The following is a 16,213-nucleotide window of genomic DNA, read 5'->3' as shown; positions in this document are numbered from 1 at the left end:
CTACAGAAACGCACACATACTTTTTTACTAAAACATTCACTTATAGGAACAAAAACTTATTTATACAGAAACTCTTACAATCTCTCACTCTCACACATACTTACCTATATGCATCAATTCTCACTTATACTAAATTAAAACATATGTAGTTACTCATAAAGATATGATTGAGACAGTCATTCACTCACTAACAGACCCATACACACACTCATCTACCCATAAAGTCCTGCACACATGCTGCTTGCAAAACATATACAAACAGTGAGTCACTCATTCATTCATCTATACACAAAGTAATACCCCCCACCAAACCAAACAGACACTCATACTAATACTCCAAGATACACTTAATCAGTCAGTTATACAATCAATTTTACAAAACAAATCATCCATTTAGACACTTATGTACCAATCTATTCTTCCATCGACCTTGAGATATACATATATAAAACATAATTAATTTCCATAAAAACACACATTCACTGGATGATGTCATCAGTTATCACATCAGTGATGTCATTTGAGATGTCATCAGTGATGTCATGAGTGATGTCACTGACCATGTCATGAGTGATGTAGTATGTGACGTCATCAGCAGTGCATTGCGGGCGCGCGAGTTATAGTTAGCTGAACTAACTATAACGAGAGAATTTCAATGGTTTTGTATGAGAGAAATGTCCAGCTAACTATAACATGGGTGAAACCTATGGTTTTTTCAGTGAATTTCTAAGGTTTTTCTAATGCTAATTCCTAACTATAACGTGTGTGAAACCTATGGTTTTTTCAGTGAATTTCAAAGGTTTTTTAAAATGCTAATTCCTACCTATAACGTGTGTGAAACCTATGGTTTTTTCAGTGAATTTCAAAGGTTTTGTAAATGATAATTTTGAAATATACTAATTATTATATTTCTTTCTTTTTATAGTAATTTCCTACATTGTTATTAGAAATACTTATATTTATTTTATTTTTAAAGTTACATTTCATATTTTTAATGTAAAATAATAACAAAAGTAAATTCAAAAAGAATGCACTGCTAGTGAAACTGCCTCAGTGAATTTGTAAGTGTTTGTTAGGGGCAGAATTACAACACCCTTGTGCCTCTTTCACACCACCGTTGCATGATTTTTCTGATGAAGCACTGGTGCAAAAGATGCACCACGATATGTGGTATTTACAATGTGACGTATCTGGGAAGTACGTCACATTCTAAATCCCTGTGCCAGAAGGACACATTCCTAAATGGGGGGGCATTCCTGCGCAGAAACACCTCCTAAAAGTGGCTGACTACAATCTACAAAATGTCACTTTGTCACTTTTGCGCTAATGCTATGTCAAAACCCTGCACTACCTTGAAGCAGGTGTAAAGATTGACACAGCGGTCTGAGCATAGGGCCCCCCAGACCATTGCTGGAGATACATTGCACTTCCAACATAACTCGAACAATGCACCACCTTTACATCACAGATACATCACATATATGTGCCATTTTTGTCCCATGGTAAACCGCATTGTAAATACGGCGCATCCATGGTGGTGGTGTCACGGAGCACAATAACTGACATATTCCTGGGGATATGCCAGTTATTGTATCTGTGCCCATTAGTGTTTCAATGTAGTGATAGGATTACTACATACCGATGAATGAGTCACTACAAAACTAAAACAACGGTGTTTGCTGGAAGTGTAACAATACAGATACAAACTAGTAAATTGAACGTATAAAAAACAAATTTGCAAGTACATAGAAGACTACATACATCGTCTATAAGGGTTTTGAAGCAGTCTATTCCCTGAAGCCTATTTTAAAGCATGAGTACTTAGATAGTGAGTGGATGAATACAAAACTGCAAGAAAAGAACCTGATTGAATTTATAACAGCCTCAGTTGTTGTACCACAGTATACAGATAAACAAATACTGCTGAATGGCACACTACAATATTGAAACAATAGTGTGAGAATGTTTGTTGGAAGTATTAGGATACACATTGTGGAATTTAACATATAAAACATTAGTTTGCTGGTACATAGAACAGTGCATCCACAGTCCATAGAGCTTTGAAACAACCTATCCACTAAGGCCTCTTTTAATCCATGAGTATCTAGATACTGACAGCATCATTACACTTCCGCAAAGAAAGTCCCTCACTAAATTTATTACAGCTTCAGTTTTTCCCCCGTACAATCAAAAAGAACATACTACTGAGTGGCTTACTACATTACTAAAACAGCAGTGTCAGGGTGTTTGGTGGAAGTCTAAGGATACAGACTGGGGAATTGAAGGCATAAAACACAAGTTTGCTCCTGCATACAAGACTACATCTATACTCCATACGGATTTTAAGCAGTCGATACCCTCAAACTCACTTTGCATATTTTAAATTAATACAAACATTTAAAGAATATATAACTGAATTTATAACTGCTTCACTTTTACTACAATAAATACATTAGTAGATAGTGCTCAAACGTTTATTATTTTTCACCAATAAATGTATTCTTATAACATCTCATAATTTAACAGACATTCCAATACAACTTCATCAGATATATCATTCAGATCCATTTACTCATCAGCAGGTTCTGATTTAATGTGTTCTAAAATGTCAACATAATTTAAAACATCAACGAAATCTGCATCACAGCTTTCGTCTTCAAAATCACAATTGATGTCTGCAGCACTAATTTCCCTTCTTCACGCTCATTGCCTGTGACAGATACGATTAGTTCTTCAATTATACTCAAAATAATATCCACAATCTCCTGAGTATGAGGCTGTTCTCTTTCCATAATTTTTCCTTTATGTTCTTGCTCCTTGTATAAAAATATAAACAGTTAATTTTATCACTTTTCGTAATATATAATACAAAACTACAGTTTTCACCTATTTTGGCCTACAAAAAATACTATATAAATACAATTATCTAATAAAATTCCATTACTACAGTTGTACTCCTTTGCAAAATTATACAACTATAATTACTTATAAGGATATCCTGTTCTTAGCTTTTCTTAAATTTTGAAAGCAATCACTCCTTATGACTATAGGAAAAGACTCAGGCTGGTATAGTAGAATACACTACTAAAAAATGTAGAATATGTCTATTCACCTTACCCTTTCCAAAATAGTAAATGTGTTTTACTATAATGGAAAAGATAGTATTCATTGTCGTGTACAACACTGTGTATCTGTGTATATTTAGACATCATTATTACACTACTTTTTTAATACTTCATGTGTTTACTCTATCTCTTTTCCTCATCTTTAACTTAGTCTAACCCTACTAATTACCTACCCCTTCCAATTTTGAACTAGCCTCTCCACTAGTATTTTTCTGCAACCTTGTAGCTTACGGTTCTTTATTTTTCTCACTGCTTTTAACCTATAATTACGTAACATTCATTAACCTAGGCCCCTCACTTTATTGTCTAATTTTTATATTATAAATTTCCTTGTGTTCTTCTACTAATTTTTCTTTATGCAGTTGCTTGTTATCTATTCTGTCAATCCTTCAATATCTTGTGTTTTTCATTAATGTTCCTTCTTAATTCAAAAGTCTTTCTTCTATTCCTAACGCAATGTGTTTTTTCCCTTAAGACCTTGCTTATCACGAATTTTATCGATTCTTCTTTTAAGTTAGAGAAAATACATCTACTGACTACATTCAATATTGTCTATAATGTCAGGTAGTTTACTTACTCACTAACTTGTCAAACAACGATCTTTAACTCTCACAGAAATATTTCTACTTTCTCTTCAGGAATGTCTAAGGAGCAATTGAAAATGGGTCTGTTCTCCGGAATGTCCTCGGAGAAGTGCGCACTCGTTAGTGAGCGCGCGCCTCACCAAGGATTCCCCACAACTCTGTGGTAAATGACTAGATCGCTACCGCGTCTTTCAGCCGCGGCCCGTGGAGGTAGTTGCGGTGAGACACGCAGGGCGGGTGGGGGAGGGGCAAGGTGGGGGGTGATGAACAATGGAATCTGGCTGATTGCAGGTAAATAAACAATTACATTAATAAAACTAATTTCGGGCCATATTATCAGCAAAACGCGATATCAACAAAAGACGACACATTATCCCCGCTTTTATCAGCAGGAAAGTGCCGATAAGGCGGCGTTATTCCTAATCGTTTTGTTGATAATATGACCCGAAATGCATGCTAATGGCTTCGTGGTGACAATCACGCGTGGTTAGGCGGTCGTACATGCATGTTTAGGCTCTATGTTTTTGTTTTTTTTTTAAATCGCAGCGTACGCGTACAGAAATATGTACAATTACGAGCAGGAGCTGCATGCTGATTGGCTGTCAATACTCCAAACCAGGAAGTGTTGCAAGCCATCTTATTTGTCACGGCAGCCGAGTCACAAGGAAACAGTAAAACAAAGTTGACAAATAAGGAAAGGGAGCACGATAGAAACATTCTCAACCTGTAGTGTTGCTCAGGGGGTGGTAGATTTATTGTACATGTAACAAACACGTATGTACGACGTACAGCTGTAATGTTGAAAGTTGTCGCGTACATAACCAAGAAAACTACAAATAATTTTAGATATTTATGAAGTGTATTTGTTTATATGTTGTGTGGCTCTAAAAAGAGCTGTTGTGTTTATTGCAAGATTTTAGTACCTACAAGTAAGTACCAATGCAGAGTCTTAAGTTTATGAGGAACACTCTGTTCCCCTCATCTGTAAAATGTACACCATTTCTCCTATAGATGCCATGCATATTGAAACGCATATTATTGTTGTAAACGGACCCCATTCGGTAGTCTCGGAGAAAGGCAGAAACAGGTTTATTCACATGTTTCCTAGCTTTTTCAAACTGTGGACAATAGTGGTTGGATCGCTTCCATCTCTGCCTTTGGCATATATTAGAATACACAAAGACAGCTTTCGGGAACAATGTCATCAATTGGGCAAAGGTGTCCTTCATGAGCATTTCCCAAGCTACCCCAGTCAAAGTGCCTAGGTCATTGCCACCACAGTGCACAATTATGAGGTCAGGGTGTTGGAGATGCATAAAGGATTTCACCAATGGCATCAATTAGTGCAACTTTAATCCTCTCTGTCCAATCCATTTAATGTCTACATTTGGTAAACCTAGGTCCTTGTGAATTATTTTCTGTTGTGCGTACCTTTGACTCCAGAAAATATAGCTGTGTCCCACAATCCACACTGTAAGCATTTTGAAGAGAGGTCTGGATGCACTCTGATGGCGTCTGTAAATGAAATGCTAGATTCAAAAGTAAGATTTTTCTAAAATGGTGGACAACATGCAGGTTTGAAAAAAGAAAAGACATGATTGGTTGTTTGACAACATTTTACAGAAAACTAGGTTCCATGTTCCTCTTTTTTAAAAGCCATATTTTTATTGGTTAAGAAAAAGTGATAGAAATGAACATTACATAAGATAAGCTGGTATATTCTCTAGTCAAGCACACTTGCTGTTTTAATTTGCAACAATGTATGATGAACTTTTCACCTGTGTGCTGAGTTAGGTGTTCCCTGAAGTGTTTCTATGGTATCTGGCAGATTGTGGAACTGGGGAAGGGTTGAAAGTTCTATTAGTTCAAAAGCTTTGGAATGTTAAACCAATCGAATTGTGTCTTTTCTTTTGAATTAATGTGAACACGATTTTAATTAGTTATTTATATGTATGTATACGTAAAATGAGAGGAAAAATGTTCCATTTGATGGTTGTGCTGCAAACACTGAACTCCAGAGATTTTGTAGAAGAATATCCACTGTGTGAGTGGTATTCCAGTTAATCTAGAATTCAATTTGAAAGGTGAGTTGAAAAGTTGTATGGGAGTGCGTCTGTGCGGTGTATCTTTGTACATTAACGAATTATAAGGTAAAGTATCAAGACTCGGCGATACAATTATTGTCACTTTATCATCAGGAAACTGCTGATAAAGGGTTCATAATGTTATCGCCTGCATTGATAATATGCTCCTATATTCGTCCGTTGTTAAACGTTTTATAGTAGTAAACGTGTTTTGCTATAATGCATGCTGTTATGTTTTTTTCTTTAATATCATTTTTTGCCTCAGTACATTAAGGGATTATGGGCCATATTATCAATAAAGGACAATACATTATTGCCGCTTTTATCGACAGGAAACTGCCAGTAAAGCAGTGATAATGCTCTCGATAATATATATAATGCTCTCGATAATATATCCTTCTGAATTTCCATAGAAACCCAGGTTATGGTGTTAACCTGGGCTTCTATGGAGATTCACAAGGATATACTATCAAGACCATTATTGCTGATTTAGTGCCAGTTTTCTGCCGGTAAAAGCGGCAATAATGTATCGCCCTTTACTGATAATATGGCACTGATGGGCATGTTATTAAGAACCAGTGTTAAAATTATCAACGTTTTATGGACAGTAACCTGCCGATAAAACAGCGAAAATGGGCTTCATAATAGCTTCTAGTAAATTGCTAGTGTTAGTCTAGTGTTAACCTGGGCTGGTATGAAAATTCTCAAGGGCATATTATCAAGCTCATTATCGTCGCTTTATCGGCATTTTCCTGCCGATAAAAATGACAATAATCTATCGCCTTTTGTTGATAATATGTCCCAAAATTCATTTTATTAATTTAATTGTTTACTTACCTGCATTGATCAAGGTGGCATATTACCAAGGGGGGCGATAGGCAATTATCATCGATTTACCGTCCGTTTTCGGCCGCTAAGCAGCGACAATTCTATCATCCTAGCGACAGCTTTTACGCAATAGCGAGCAGTTTGTGGCTCGCTTTGCATGTCAGCGATGTTTATCGCTAATGAAGTGCAAAGAGGGCGTACCCAACCAGTTAGCGACTGAAAGCAGTCACTAACGTTGCTATCGCCTATTAGCAAGGCAGTCGTACCATTGGAAATATTCGCGTTAACCGCGATTATCTCCAAATACTAACACCTGCCCAGATCAGTTCTTAGCCATGTTATCCAATGGCAAGTGGATAACATGGCTCAGACCATTTCGTCTCTAATGCGTGAATATCGCTGTATTCTCAACGATATTCACGCATTTCGCCGCTATCGCTGGATATTTTACCACAATGGAAAAAAACGTTGCTAATAGCATGTTTTCTCCGCTAACATATCTAGCAATAGGCAGCGATAATAAAAATCGTCCCTAACCCTATTTAGCGATAAATATCGCTACTTGTTGGTAATATGCCTCCAGATTCCGTTGTTTATCACTCCTCACCCTGCCCCTCCACAGCCCCACCTGCCTGCCCCCTTGCAACTCCCTCCATGGGCCATGGCTGTTTCTATATTCCGTTATATTGTACTGTCTATTTATACTCTCATTTTTTATTAAATTTTCCTTGCTTCATACTCCTTGTTCTTTTGTTGTAAGTCCTCTTATTTTTATACTCCGAGCTTTGTCCTCATACTCCTCCCTCTCTTCTTGTAAGTAATATAATAGAATATTTGATATTTTTTTTATAATGTTACATATATTTTTTTATTATAGGTTGTGTTTATGGATACTAAACGTAATGCATCATGCCAACGAAGTACCAACAGACGAAGCAACGAAAGAAAAGTGTGCATTTGAAGAGAACTCACCAAGAAGATTTACATGAAGAGATATGTCTTAACAAAGAGAAAGAAACTCCTGGTAAGAGCAGGAGCACTTTCTGAGGAAAATACTAAAGACTAAGAGTAGTGTTCAGAAACAAAAAAATGTCCTTAGTGTATCAGCAACGAAAAAAAACTACTAATAAACAAAAGAATAATGGAAAATCAAGTGCAGACAAAACTGTGTATAGTACAAGGAGAAAAAAATCAATTCATAGAAATTAGGAAAAAAAGTTTTATAATAGATTGGTATCAAATTTAATGAAAGAAATTAAGCTATATAAGAAAAAAACAGTATTTTATAAGAAGAAGAAAGCTATAGAAAATGTAGTTGAGAAAGCTTTGGAATTGAAAAGAAAACTGTGTATTTTAGTAATCAATAGAATTAGATCACTAGATAAACCAATCCATTTAATGAAGAGCTAAAGTAGGTGGAGAAGACTAATTAACAGAAGTAATTTTTGTGAGTTTTTTTTGGGTGAATGGAAACATACTTCAACTTCTGAGCCTTTTTTTAATGAAGAAAGTTATCTTCAGAGTAATGATTTGTTCCATGCAGTTGACACTACTGGTCGTGCTTATGAGGTTAGAAATGGTTGTCCTATTAAGAAAGAGAAAATTGTTCCTAGAAATGCAGAAGAGGTGTTACATGCTGAAGTTTTAGGGAGACGTCCTAAAGCTCCGGAGTACACTTGGAATTGTACTAGTATTTGCAGTGTCTCGCAAGAATCTATTGATTTTGTACGCAATTTCTTACGCAATTACACCAAGAAAAGTGTTAAACAAAAGATTAAGATGTTACAAGGACTAGACCCTTGCAGAGTGAGAGAAAATACTGGTTTACAAGGTCATTCTCTACCTTGTGTTTCTAAAAAAGTATGTCGGAGTGTTTTCCACCATTTCAGGATGTTAGCAGTTCTTCATACTCAGATGAGGAAATTAGTCAGAACATTGTATTACGCAAAAAGTCCAGCACTAATGTTAAAAAAGTTGAACAGTGCTCTTTTGCGTGGATCTGTGTCAGACGTAACAAATGTTTGTGATGAAATTGACATTAGTTACTTTGGTCCTCAGGAAGACAGTGCAGAAAGTGAGAGATTAATAGAAGAAAATTTGGAAGAGAATGTAGGACAGTGACGTGTAGAAAATTTTTAACAAGAAATTATACAGTTTAAGGTGATTTCAGTTGAAAGACCAAATTATTCTTGTATCTGTTGTCGATGAATTCATTATAAAAATCAGACCAGGACTGTTGATCTGTATTTAAAAAGTGAAAAGGAAAATAATAATGAGTGGAAAGATTTTACAACTTATTTGTTGGTAGAGAATTGTTTTGATTTGGGTTCTGCTCAGCGTATTTGTAAATATTGTTATAACAAGTTAGAAGAGAACAAAATGCCTGCTAGAGCTGTGCATAATAATCTTGAGTTGGTAAATATTCCTTCTGAACTGATGGATTTAACTACCTATGAATCTATTCCTATTCAATGTGTGCATCCATTTCAGGCTATTGTTCGTATGGAGCCTAAGACAGGAAAATTGCCTCCTTCTGATTACAAAGAGGATTAAAGGGAAGAGTTCTATATTTGCCACTAGATTTAAAGAAAAATATTGAAACTATTGGTGTAGAAAATGTAGAGGATGAACCTTTAGTTATTCTTGTTAATGGCGTTCCTACTAAGAGTAAGAAAATCTGGCAAGAATTATTGGATGTTAGGAAAGTGAAAAAGGCAACGTTGTATCTGGTAAAAAATAATCAATATTACAAAAATGTGTATGTGGGAGAAGAAGAAATAACTACAAGCAGATACTGACTTGCCATCTGGACAAATTGAAAAACTGGATGTGTCAATAACTGAAGAAATCTAAGAACATTACAGTGTTCATCCATTGCATTCCATAGAAATGATGGGGAATGCCAATGAGTTATTTCAAATGAAAGAAGCAAAAGGAAGTCCCATTAGTGTATGGGAAAAAAGCTAGGAAGCTCGCTGTTTCCCTCAGTTGTTTCCTACAGGAAAAGGAGGACGATATGATGAACAACCTGTGCAGATTCCTGCATCTGTATACCGGACATCAAGATTATATGCAGAAGATGCAAGATTTCGACAATGTATTCCATATTTGTTTCATCTTTTGTTTGAGAGTGATTTGTCTGGACTTTCTTATGCAGTAAACCACATATTGAAAACAGGTGTACATCTGCAAAATGTTTCAGCAAAGGCATTTATGGATAAAGTACAGCAGAAAGATAATGTGTTGGAAACTCAGCTAATTAATCTGATGGCATGTCAGCGTGGTACTAATGAGTACTGGTACCGTCGTCACAGAGAACTCAAATGTATGCTTAGGAACTTAGGAACTCCTACATGGTTCCTTACTCTAAGCTGTGCTGAATATGCTTGGGATGATTTACTTTAATTTCTTCGAGAGGCAAATCCAAATATACCAAATATCGAATTCAAGACACCTGGAGAATTGTGCTCTTTGGATCCTGTTAATGTGTGCAGGTATTTCAATCATAAATTCGAAGCTATGATGTCTTTTATCACCAATAAAAAAATCCTCCTCTTGGAGAGGTTCTGGATTTCTTTTGGAGAAAGGAGTATCAAGCGAGAGGTGCTCCTCACATACATATGCTATTATGGATCAAAGATGCTCCCAAATTTGGAACAGACTCAGATGATACTGTGTTGTCTTTTATTGAAGAATATGCTACATGTGCAGTACCCAAAAGTACACAAGATAAGGACTTAAGACAACAAGTCTTACGATTCCAAAGCCATCGTTGTAGCAAATAATGTCGTCGAAAGTACAAATCTAAGGACAAATTCTACAGCAAATGCCGTTTTGCATTTCCTCGACCTGTAATATCGAAAGGAAGAGTGAACAGTTTTATATCATCTTTGCGACATAATATCACAAGAAAGTCTCCAAAAAATACCTACAACTTAAGAAGAAAAGGAGAGTCAAAATATATAAATGACTATAACTCAGTCATTTTGTCTATGTGGAATGCTAATATGGATATACTTCCGGGTTCTCTCTGGGCAATGTTTGATGTCGCCGGTCTCCGTGGCGTTCCCGTTTGACTCTGCACGCTGTGCATACACTCGGTAAGGGCACATGAAGTTACGTGTAGTAAAGAGGGGGCAGGGGTATCTAATAACCAACAGTATTACCATCTTCAAATTTTATGTAGAGTTAGCCCCATCATTTATTGTATCTACTGCGCATTTAAAATATATCGGGTGTTTATCCTGATAAATGGAATGTCGTCCTTGTTGTTATTTAAGGATGTTTTACATTACATACAGGCATTGTCCATAGGTTATTTATAATGCTTGGTGACATACCCTCATATAGCGGACATTGGTTTGTCAGTCAGGACATTGTCCTGCGTTTGCAATTTCATGACTCGTTTTTAGGGGGTATTTTGTCACATTTACAGCAATATGGTCGAAATACGTGTTTAGAATGAGATTGCGCTCTTAAACAGGGTTCTTATTTTATTTATAGAATCCTCCATTGTGGGTGTTCGGTCGGAAACTGATAGACACGTTTTCGTCTAACAAATTAAAGAATTTCCTGCTATAGAATACAAGCAACCCTATTTACAAACTATAGGTGGGTACTATTTCCTCTTCGAAACATGTAATTCTTAGCCCCTTTTGGGTTGCTTACACATATAGACCGTTAATGGACTATTTGTATTTTTCTTTTTCCTCTTTGTAGTTCATCCCAGTAACACATGGACTTAGCCCCAAATATGTGCGACATCACATTTACATAAATTCGGTATCCTCATAGAGACATCTCCATATCGACAATGAGGTAAAGTATTGCTTTTGGTTGGGTCACACAGGAGTCACAGTTGTAGTGACCATTGGATTGTGACATTTACTATACGTATTTGATTCTCTCTTTGCTGTAGGGACTGACTAGAAAGAGAGTCTTCCTTCCAGTGGTATATTGGCTTGCTACCAGAATATAAACCAAGATTTTACAGTGTGAGTTCATTTTCATTTTTCGCATGTCCTTTCCTCCTGCCGTGTATTCTTAGGCCATGCCATGTCTCGATATATGTTCACTAGGGATCAATAAATAATAAGACCGGCTTGGTTTGTTGTACTACACTTTTGTAGTATCGCTGCCCACGCAGTATTTTGTTTAATATCAAATTTATTTTGGTGCGGAGCTTGACACTGTTGCATCACGATGTTGGGTCAGGTGTCAACAATCAGTTTTTATCTTGTAAATAGGTTGTACTAATCTTCTTGGGGTTCTAATATTCATGCCTGGTGGCAGTGCACCTACAACCACTTTTATTGTATTTTATAGGTCCCCTTGGGTCTCACTGGGTTGCTGTTCATCTGGAAAAAGGTCCTGAGGAAGGTGGCCGAGAGCCGCCGAAACGCGCGTCGACTACCAGAATGCGGGTCTCACAAAAAAATTTTTTGAGACCGCTCTAGTGACAGGGGGCTCCCTGTTCACTAGTACCCAGTTTCCTTTTTACATTTGTGGTACATGTGAATGTGTATGTATGAGTGTGCCTGTTGTTTATTTGGGTGAGAACTTTTAGGGACATATGAATTGTTTCTCTTTTTTATATATATATTTTCTTGTTTCAGATTTATTTCCCTTGTGTAATGTTATTGTAACAGTGGTTTTCTCTTTTTTGTATGAATTGTGTTAATTTTCTTGATATATGGATTTTGTGATTTAGTGCTTTCTTGTATTTTCTAATAATGAATTATATAATGTATTCGTGAGAGCAATGCCTATACTCAAAAGAATAATATAAAAAAATAAATGATGTATATTTTTTGAAAAAAACGAAAAAAATGTGGTTGTTGTATATTCGTCACTATTTATATGAGGCATATGATATATACATATTTTGAATAACTGTGGCCGTTGAGGGAACATTTCTCTTATTGCTATGCTAATATGGATATTCAATATGTTGCAGACAATTCCATTGCTGTTGCTCGATATGTGACATCTTACATAACAAAGTCAGAAAAGACAGAATTTAAGGAAATGTGGGAAGAGTTTTCCCATAAAAAGAGTCTAAGTAAGAAATTATACAGATACAGTTGGAAGATGTTGTCTCATCGAGGAATTGGAGCGTATGAATGCTCGGATCACTTATCATCTGCAAGTCTGTATTCTAAATTCAGAAGAATCATTTGGGTGAGTCTAGGTCTTGCTGCAACACGAAACTGAGTTCTTAAATCTGTACAAGAAATTTAATATTTAGCTGAAAAAGAGACAGAAAGTACTGATATTCTGAAAACAAATATGTTGGATACATATTATCCAAATAGAAGTCATCATCTTGAGAACATTTGTCTCTATGAAGTGCTGCAAAACTATATTTTTAAACGGAATATTACTGAAAACATTAATAATGGTATACATGCCGTTATTGGTTCTGAAGGATGTCTGGTGAAACAAAGAAAAGGACATTTGATTAATCACCGTAAACTGAGTTGTGAAACACCTGACAAAAGGGAATTTTACTATTTAGCTCTTTTGCAACTTTTCAAACTATGGCGTTCAGAATTGGAATTACTTGGAGATTTTGAGAGCTATGAAGATTCCTTCAATGCAACTAAAGATACTATAGAATGTCCTGTTTTTGCTAATTATGTCAAAATGTTGAATGACGAAATTGAGCAAGAAGCTACAATTGCAGCTGAGATTGCTAGAGATAGTTCTCAAGACAGTGAAACTTCTGCTCTGTTGAGTCAGGACCCACTAGGAGAACCAATTGTTCTAAATGAAGCAGCAACTGCTATGAAGAGGTGGAAACAGTAATGTATCAAGGTCAAGAACATCTAACAAACTTAGGAAACTTAGAAGAACAACTAAATCTTGAGCAGAAAGAAATATATGAGCAAGTGAGAGAACAGATTGACCATGGATTTCTTCATGAAAAGAAAGAGTGCTCTTGCTCATCATTTGAACCTATCCGTATGTATGTGAGTGGACAAGCTGGAACAGGAAAACGTTTTTTAATTAAAGTAATCAAATGTTTTCTACAGAAAAGAACTGAGTCGCATTTGTCTTGTGTTGTCACTGCTCCAGCTGGGTTGGCGGCACACAATATTAAAGGAATTACTTTACATCGTTTATTAATGCTACCAGTAGAGTATGACAACAAATTACATACCACAAGCTATCTGGAGAAGCTTCTTATGAAGTTTCAAGAGTGTTGAAGAAAATGAAGCTTCTCATTATTGACGAGGTAAGCATGGTCTCAAACCTACTGCTTACCTTTGTGCATTTAAGAATGCAGCAAATTCTTAACACAGAGTATGACGTATTATTCGGAGGAAAACACGTCATAGTTTTTGGAGATCTTCTACAACTTACTCCTGTAAAAGGACAGCCAGTGCTTAAAACACTCGTGCATGAAGATACTAGAAAGTCTTTGGGGAGTATTGGCAATGAAAACATTTGGTCATATTTTCAGTATCAGGAACTTACTACAAATATGCGACAAGCAAATGATGTTGATTATGGAACTATTCTTCAAGATATAAGAATTGGATAATTGACCGAACATGGAAAACAAGCTTTACAGACACAATTACTTTCCAATTTGTTTCCAAATGCAAATATTGTCCCAGATAAAATATACATGAGAATTGCAGAAAACAAATCTGTAATCTGCTTAATGCCATCACTGCGTGAATGTTCTATATTCAAAGAAATGTTAAAGTTGGAAAATGAAGAAATTATAAAATTGGAAGCAATTGATAAAATAGAACATGAGAGAATCAGTATTATTTTGAGTAAAAACTTGAAGAGGAAATTGGATTGTTTAGAGAAATCGATAAGTAAAACTGCTGGTTTAGAAAATAATTTGTATGCATGTGTAAATTGTAGAGTAATTTTGCGACGTAATTTGGATGTGCAAAAAGGTTTAGTAAATGGAGCAATGGGTAAAATTGTTGATTTTTTAAATTATGTAAACAGAGCTGACATTGAATTTTTGAAAATCAAATTTGATGAGATTGCTGAAGTACAACAAGTTAGTCGTTGTGCAGCTCGTTTTTTGCTTGTAAAAGATTTGTATGTCTGCAGAAAACAGTTTCCTGTTTGTTCGGCATATGCAGTAACCATTCATAAATCTCAAGGTTTAAGTGTAGATTCTGCTTTAGTGAATATTGGAAGTACCGTGTTTAAAGAAGGGATGGCATATGTTGCTTTGTCACGAGTCAGAACTTTATCTGGATTGTACTTGATTGATTTTGATGAGACAAAGGTTTCTGCAGATACAAACTGTGTGAAAGAGTATAATAGGTTAAGAAGAGAATATGCACACAATTTAGGTCAATATCCAGTGATTGAAAAGCGTGTGGTAGGTAGAAAAAGAAGATTTGATAATATCGGTTCTGAAACTGTAGAGAAAGAAAAGAAACAAGATGAAGTTGCGCCTGCAAGCAAAAAGACAAAGGACAATGTTGAAGAGAATGTTGGTTATCGATTTGAAAATAGTTCTGATGTCAACTGCTATGCTAATGTAGTTGTTAATGTTTTTTTTCTTCAAACTTTCCAACAGCAAATTGTAGAAAATCGTGACAAAAGATTCTGTTCATTGTTGAATTCTGTTTATGAGAAATGTACTAGTGATAAAAGTAAAATACAAAGTGTTTCTGATATTCAAAATGTTTTGGACATATGTTCTGGTTCTACTTAATTTACGCAGAATATTCAGCAATATTGTCAGGATTTTTTAATGTTTATGCTTGGTGTACTGGAAGATGAAGGTATAGATGTTTAAAACCTTTTTGGCCTTTCTTATGAATGGCATCATGACTGTCGAAATTGTTTGTTTACATGTAGCACTAACATAGACACTGAGAGATTCATATATTTGACTTTACCTGACTGTGAATCCGTGTCTTTTAACAATCTAATTAGAGGAGCATGTAAATCAGAAATGTCATCAACATTATTTATACAAAGATATGGAGAGTATGTTATTTTAATGCTGCAACGTTGTAGAACTGATGAAACAAAATTGAAAAATGTAATTAAAATTTTTGAAGCTGGTCAATGTTCAATATCAGGAAGAACTTTTATAGCTGTTGCTATTATTTTTCATGATGGACCTTCTACCACATCTGGACATTACATTGTTTATTTAAAATGTCTGAAAGGTTGGATACAGTGTAATGATACTCAATTAGTTTTTAATCAACGTTTGCCCAAAGAGTTACCAAATTCTTACCTAATATTTTTAAAGACAACAATTTAAGATAAAAATTTGCCCTTTAGGATTAGTGCTGTTAAGGTAGATTAGACTGGTGTTGTAGAGTATTTTGTAAGTGAGAGTGAGGAGCTTAAAGGTGATCCTTTTGTTGATATTGAGGCAGTGTAGGTGTATCAGGTGGTGGGTGATGTGGGCGCAGCCAGGGACATTGATGATCAGTCAGGTAGTGGTCTTTTGGATTTGTTGTAGTTGTTGTAGGTGTTTGGCTAGAACTCATGCGTAGAGTTTTTTACCACAGTGTAGTCTGCTGCTGATGAGGGCCTGTGTCACTGTTCTTCTTTTGGTTAGGATCCACTTGTTAATGTTGCGGAGCATGTGGAG

The 16,213-nt window shown here is 35.8% G+C and overlaps 1 protein-coding gene and 1 long non-coding RNA gene across 3 annotated transcripts in view; both read left to right on the top strand.

The window, feature by feature from the left end:
• HEPACAM (hepatic and glial cell adhesion molecule) overlaps positions 1-16,213 on the top strand; it is a 1,802,890-nt gene that overhangs the window by 1,113,884 nt on the left and 672,793 nt on the right. The gene's annotated exons all lie outside the window — the stretch shown is intronic.
• LOC144823465 (uncharacterized) lies at positions 11,124-12,456 on the top strand. Of its 2 annotated transcripts, none has more exons than XR_013608801.1 (3): positions 11,124-11,232; positions 11,341-11,439; positions 11,947-12,456. It is a non-coding gene; the product is annotated as an uncharacterized LOC144823465 (long non-coding RNA). The 2 variants fall into 2 exon arrangements; XR_013608800.1 differs by lacking the exon at positions 11,947-12,456 and adding an exon at positions 11,540-11,591.

This window comes from Lissotriton helveticus, chromosome 3_1, assembly GCF_964261635.1.
Source record: "Lissotriton helveticus chromosome 3_1, aLisHel1.1, whole genome shotgun sequence".
In the NCBI taxonomy this organism is placed as follows: domain Eukaryota; kingdom Metazoa; phylum Chordata; class Amphibia; order Caudata; family Salamandridae; genus Lissotriton; species Lissotriton helveticus.
Note: the sequence above shows the minus strand (reverse complement) of the source record. Positions and strands in the feature narration are given on the sequence as shown.